This window comes from Garra rufa, unplaced genomic scaffold (assembly GCF_049309525.1).
Source record: "Garra rufa unplaced genomic scaffold, GarRuf1.0 hap1_unplaced_004, whole genome shotgun sequence".
NCBI classification, from domain to species: Eukaryota; Metazoa; Chordata; class Actinopteri; order Cypriniformes; family Cyprinidae; genus Garra; species Garra rufa.
This window is the reverse complement of record NW_027394279.1, coordinates 2,608,289-2,615,426: the sequence shown is the minus strand read 5'-3', so window position 1 is coordinate 2,615,426 and position 7,138 is coordinate 2,608,289. Positions and strand designations below refer to the sequence as shown.

General features: G+C 38.1%; 1 protein-coding gene across 2 annotated transcripts in view; it reads left to right on the top strand.

Moving 5' to 3' along the window:
- arel1 (apoptosis resistant E3 ubiquitin protein ligase 1) overlaps positions 1-7,138 on the top strand; it is a 108,052-nt gene that overhangs the window by 1,196 nt on the left and 99,718 nt on the right. The gene's annotated exons all lie outside the window — the stretch shown is intronic.

The following is a 7,138-nucleotide window of genomic DNA, read 5'->3' as shown; positions in this document are numbered from 1 at the left end:
TAATTTTTTTTTTTTTTTTTTTTTTTTTTAATAATAAAATGTAATTAAAATCTTAAACTTTTAGGAATCCAAACACACTGTAAACAATTTTACAGTAAAACACTGATGATAACCTACATTAAGAGACACTTTGTTGGGAAGTTGAGCCGCTGCTCCCGCTCATCTTTTCCAAATGGCGTTAACGTTATTTGCTCAGTACATGCAGTAGAGACCTGCAACCGACAAAACTTGATGGGCGAGTGCGGCTGTTCGGAACGCAGGAAAATAAAATGATTCTCGGGACCCCCGCAAAATAGAAATATCTAAAAAGCTAAATATTGTTATTCATCTATTGCACAAAAGCAGCAAGAACAACTAGTATACAACTTACAGCTATGATTAGTAAGCACGAGGATAGGCAGTCATCAGAGGTGTTTAAGTTAGAATCCACTCACTGCTCAAACATTCTTGCACAGTGCTGAATATTGCGTGCTCGCGAATTAAAACACACGAAGTGTAGACATTGTGAAAGATTCATTGTGCATAATATTCATTGTGTTAGAGCTTTATGAGATCGCATATGAACTGAGATGCAGTGGCGGCTGGTGCTAAAAAATTTTAGGGGGGCACACACAAAATAAATCACATTGTTAATACAGGCTTTATTATCAGTAAAGTAATCATTAAAGGGATAGTTCGAGCATTTAAGACATGAAGTTGTATGCAATCCTTATCAGCACTATAGTGTATACACACTGACCCACACTGCGTTCACCTCCCTGGTCAGAGTTCTGGCCGCTGGAAGTTTTTCAAGAAAGTAGTCACGGTTAGTTTCCGGGGCCTCAAAACTGTGCGTTTTTACGTGAAAAAAATATATGCGTTTCAAAGCTTGATTAATTTACATCACAAAAAACACTCCTGACAAAAATCATACCTCAGTTTTAATCGGCACTATATTCTTTCCGTTTCCATCAATCCGCGCTGCTGTCAGTTCGCACTTTCCGATCAGCTGTTCCATTACACACTCGAATGACAACGACGTAAAAAGTAGAAAATTAACAATGGTGCGAACTTGTAAATTCCCAGGTTGTGACCACAAGAATGTGCAGGGATTGCCGTTCAGATTCCATCGTTTTCCTGTTTCGGATATAGTTATGAGACAGCTTTGGCTGGTTGCCATCGGCTACTCTGCGGGAGCTAAAATATCCAGTATCAAGGATTTTCGTGTGTGCAGTGCTCACTTCAGCGAAGACGATTACATTCCCAACCAAGGAGGAAAAAATCAAAAAACGGATTTTAAAGAGTTCTGCTGTACCAGTACCACGGGTAAGCTCTATTTACTAACTTTATGTCGCATACGACAGGTTTATTTTGAAGCTAACGTCGGTTTTTAGGCTAACGTTACACTGAGAATATTCTAACCGGGGCAGTGATAGCATCGACAATAATCGACTGTCTATGTGGTGAGAAAATCGTCAAATGTCATAACTAATGAATTTAATTGAATCTATATAACACAACAAAATATGATGCTTTGCTATATTTGTTATTGTCTGTAACTATGCGGAACGTGTGTCGGTATCATCGTGTTATCCTGTATCCTACATACAGGTAGGTCAAAAACCAGGTATCTCCAACTCCAGTCATCGTGAGCTACATTCCTGCAGCTCGATGTTTTCCTATGACAGGACACCTTTCTCAAATGAGACATTCTGTACAAGCCTGCTAATTACCCGTTGATTTGAGTCAGGTGTGTTGCATCAGAGAAAAACTAAAACCAGCAAGACAGTAGCTCACGAGGACTGGAGATCCCATGTCTAAACTGTACAGTAAACAATCTGATGTTTAGACTCCTGTGGAAATCACGTGAAACGAGGTCTAATATAAAAATATATATATATCGTCTGTTCCGTCTGACATTGTGCTAAAATTGGTTTCATCATCAGAAGTTTCGTAGTCAGACATGTTGTCAGCGAGTCGCGCTATCAACAGCTGATCGGAACGTGTGAACTGACAGCAGCGCGGATTGATGGAAACGGAAAGAATATAGTGCCGATTAAAACTGAGGTATGATTTTTGTCAGGAGTGTTTTTTGCGATGTAAATTAATCAAGCTTTGAAACGCATATATTTTTTTCACGTAAAAACGCACAGTTTTGAGGCCCCGGAAACTAACCGTGACTACTTTCTTGAAAAACTTCCAGCGGCCAGAGCTCTGACCAGGGAGGTGAACGCAGTGTGGGTCAGTGTGTATACACTATAGTGCTGATAAGGATTGCATACAACTTCATGTCTTAAATGCTCGAGCTATCCCTTTAAACATTTGTAATCATCCAAAAAAATATTAGCCATTTATATTAATGTGATTCAGAGATGAAGGCCATAATACTAATATTATCCACACGAGGGAGCCACAGGATAATTCTCAGTTTAAAGACAGTGAAAATAAATTGATTTGTAGTAAAACATTGCATATAAATTAATTTTCATAAAGTTATATATAGTCCGATATAATAAGTAACTGTTATGCAAAAACTGTAAATACGTGTAGACCATTAATTGTTTTGACCTAATTATAATGGTATTGACAATATATTTGTCAAGTTTGTAGACATAACTGAATGTATGTCCAATTAAAGAAGGAACACTATCTATCTATCTATCTATCTATCTATCTATCTATCTATCTATCTATCTATCTATCTATCTATCTATCTATCTATCTATCTATCTATCTATCTATCTATCTATCTATCTATCTGTGTGTGTGTATATATGAATATATATTAAATAATATTGTGCTTATAATAATACTAACATAAACACTCACAATTTACTTGAAAAAAGACGTCTATTGTGTAACTGCATCATCTACACAAATCATTGTGCTTGTACCCCGACGATCGAGTTAAACTGCATTGTTTCAGTTAACTTACTCTCTGTGTAGTTGTCCACAACGCTTTGGTGACAGGACTTTGAAATAACAAACAGGGAAAACGATAAAAGGCATGACTTTACATGACTTTATCCAAGCTCCATGATTCGAAAGATTGTTTTATTTTTTGCTTCATTTGAACGGCTTGTGATCTCACCGAATTTGGTGGAAATCGCTCTTCGCTCGTTAAGTTCGCCATCATTACTCTGATTGACCGCGCCTCAAAAGAAAAAACAAACAAACTTAAATCTCGCGGTATTTTCTGCTGCTTGGGGCAGAATTTTCAGCGCCCCAAGACCATAAAATTCTGAGAGACTGATTGGCCGCATATTTATTAATTTACCCTAGCAACAGCACATGTCTGGCTATTTGGCTGAACTGCAAGGGCGCTTTTTCTCAGCGCCCCATGACAGAAACGATACAAGTCTGTCTGTGGAAATTCACTGGTGAATGAATGTCACTAGGTGGGAAATGTTGTATATGTTTTCATATCGCATGTAGGCACATACTGGTGAGTAAAACCGAATTAAAAAACTTAATTTGTAAAAATACATTTTACATTTTTAGCCCCTTTTATCAGGGAGGGCGGTGCCCCAGTGCCCCCTATGGGCCGGCCGCCACTGCTGAGATGTCAACTTTAGCTTTGTCTGCTTGCATTCTGCTATGGATGCACGCAGTAGCTCAGGCTTGCTCTTCTGTTAAGAATAACAGTGGTTTGTGAATGTTGATGCTTAGCCTACAGTATATAACAAATATTTTATCAGGAGCGTTTATGCTGGGGTTTTGTGAAACTTACGAGATGTTACAAAACTGTTTCATGTAAATTCAATTGATGTACTGAAAAAAAAACTATATAGGTTACTTTTATGCGGGCAGGAGTGGGACAAAACATGAATGTCGAGGCGGGAACGGACCGAGATAACATATTTCTGCGGATACAGGACTGAAAAATCCGTCCCGTGCATGTCTCTACATGCAGTGTTAAAATGCCCCCTATTGGTTAAACTCTGCATCAAACGTAATATAAGCATGAAGACCTAATATGCTCATGACGTGACCTGTCAAAAACGATTTATATGCTTGTTACCACATTTGATAATCAATCGAAATAATCGCAGCTCTTGCGATTTGAAAATCGCACCCTTTCAAATCGCGATTTCGGTTTAAAAACGATTAATCGTGCAGCCCTAGTCTAGGGGTTATGTAACTACCATATAAGTTTCAAAACAGTCAGTCCACAGCAAACTGCACACAGCCTGAATAAAGTAGCCGTTCCTTTTCACGAGCCGCTGTGACTTCCTTGAAAATATGGCGTCCGATCTACTCAAGTCACCGCCTTCAGTCACCACCAGTGTTGGGCACGTACCTTTAAAAAAGTAATTAGTTATAGTTACTAGTTACTTCTCACAAATAGTAACTGAGTTAGTAACTGAGTTACATCATTATAAAAGTAACTAATTACCAGGCAAAGTAATTATTGCGTTACTTTAAAAAAAAAAATGAATATAACTGTAAAATAAATATAAAACATTGTACACAAATCTACACTATTTTAATGTTGTTGTGGGACAACGTGAGAGACAACTATCAAATTCAACATATTATAAATATTATCATTACTATAGTGGAACAATAAAGCACAAAAGATGGTTTAGAACTTTTAATTTCGTTATCACCTGCGTTATTAGCTACTAATTTTGTGGCGGCATGTGACGATGTGAGGTGATTCAGTAGATTGGAATTACTTGTCACCGACGCAGAGAGACTCTTTTTTTTCCTGGGCATAAGTTGCACGTTACATAAATATTTTTGCTTATACTTCCAGTTTGCAAAAGCTACCAGTGTGTGCGACTGACCGTGCGATTGCTTCTGTGTGTGAACACTCGCACTACTCTGCCTTTGATTGAGTAAATTTCCATTGTTTGCCAATCTAAACCAATCGTCGCGTTCTCAGTTACACCACGTTTACAGACACTCCAATCATCATCACTGCATGGTTATGTGTCCCGCCCCGTCCCCGAACACACACAAACACACACACAAACACCCCAGAGAAAGAGAGGTGCTATGGCTGAGAGAGACGCTGCTCGCATAAAAACTGCTTCAGTGTTCTCAGTTATAGTAACGCGCATTTTATTGTCAGATGATTTGTTCCGGAATTGTTTAATTTAGTTCATTCACAGTTGTTTTCCAGAATCTGTGTGCTTTACACACAACCCGTAAAGAAATGTGACATTTGGATGTGAGATGTAATGCGACGTGTACATTTCACTAAACTGAAACTAACCTGATTTTCAGCGCTGATAGTGAGGAGCGGCCTGATCGCTGCTTCATTCCACTTTGCACATATTTTTTCCGTCGTGAAGAGTCGCAGGGTAACGTGCATCATCACTACAACGGTGCCTTTATGGCATTTGGTTCTGGCTTTTGTTCACACAGCGCTCGTTCACGTAATTTTCCGGAATCAGCGCGCATTGTCAAAGGGGCTTTACTAAAGCAACAGTTACGTAACTTACTGCATTCGGTGTTTGAAAAAGAAAAAACATTAATGATCGTTCTGAAATATCCTGTTGAGTATCACCAAGCCACAGCAGGCTAGGCTCTGGGCTAGACTACAGCATACATGACCGTAGTTACTTGTGGTTGGCTTGGATGTGCGTCACTCAGAAAACAACAGGCCTATCAGAAGTGATACTCATGAATATTAATTAGATGGGCAAAAATTGACCTGTTCTTGACAGAGCTCCTAAAAAAGTAGCTGTAAAAATATATTGAGATGGATTTTGGCACTTATACCGCAGATATATATTCTTAAGGACATCAACAACTAAAATAAACCTTCAGAAGTACAATATGGGACCTTTAAGAATGCTACAAAACATTTTCTACTGCATTGTAAGCTTCCCAAGATTGGCCTCCATAATTCTGACATGGAAGAAATTGGAGCAAGCTGGCTATTCAGCAAAACTGAACAATCAGGGAGAAGTGACCAAGACCCTGACATTCACTGGTTGAGTTCCAGAGATCATGTTTGTAGATGGGAGAACTTGCAGGACAACCATTACTGCAATACTCCAATGATGAACTTTATGTCAGAGTGGCCAGATGGAAGTTTGAATTTGCAAAAACTTTCATGCTGTGAGAAAAATAGTTCTTGGAATTGAAGGGATAGTTCACCAATAAATGACAATTAAGTCATTTATTCAACCTTGTGCCATTGCAAAACTGTATTGTTTTTTTTTTCTTTTTCATTGTTCTTTCTTATGTGGAAAATGTGCTTCAACTTAGCATTAAAGGAACACTATGTAGGATTGTGGCCAAAACTGGTACTGCAATCACTTTCAAAATACTGTAGAACGGTGTATCCCCTCCTGCCCCCCCCTGACTCGAGGTTGCCAGCTAAGCTTCAGGATTCCGAAGGACTGTAGGCTCCATATGCGCTACGTTACTGTGCACGAACATATATACCTTTGTTCGACTGTCGTGAATATTTGAAATGTCTATTTACATTAAGTACAAGTAAGTTAGCCAAACATAGATGAATCTTTCCTGTCCAGGAGAAAATTAGCAACGTTGGCACCTTACTAAATGTGTCATCATTTACATTAAATTCTGAAATTTTATCAATACATTCAATTAGAATAACTAGACTCTGTATGGTTACCATTCAGATTAAAAAAGATCTAAAATGTTGAAAAAATGCAATACTTTGAAATATGAAACCGAACCACCGATAGGTGTCAGTAAGTCACTGTCTTAATGAGTAAGTCACGGATTCAATCATAGACAGATTCAACCAGTTCATTCACTGACTCACCCGATTCATTAAATTAAATGCTAAATCATTCAGTATTAAAACACAGCTGTGTATTTCTCAGATTCGCGACTGTTCTGCTGTGTCTATACTTATAACTATTTTATTAACAAAAACGGTCAGTGATGTGTCTAAAATGTAAGTTAGTTAATATAAACTACTAGTTTATTGAACTACTGTTGTTTAAAATCAGTGTCACGTTTGCAATCGTAATGGTGCTTACCTATATAATGTGTTATACAATATTTCTTTTTTTTTTCTACCGCAGTATGTTTGTTTCTTTGTGTATGCTGTTGCGCCTATTAGTTTTAAATTTTCCGTGATTCAGATAGGCTGCACGAGCTTCATACTTGATACTGTCCGTTTTCAGTCACTGTTTACACTGTAAGTAATACAATCAGAATCATTCTC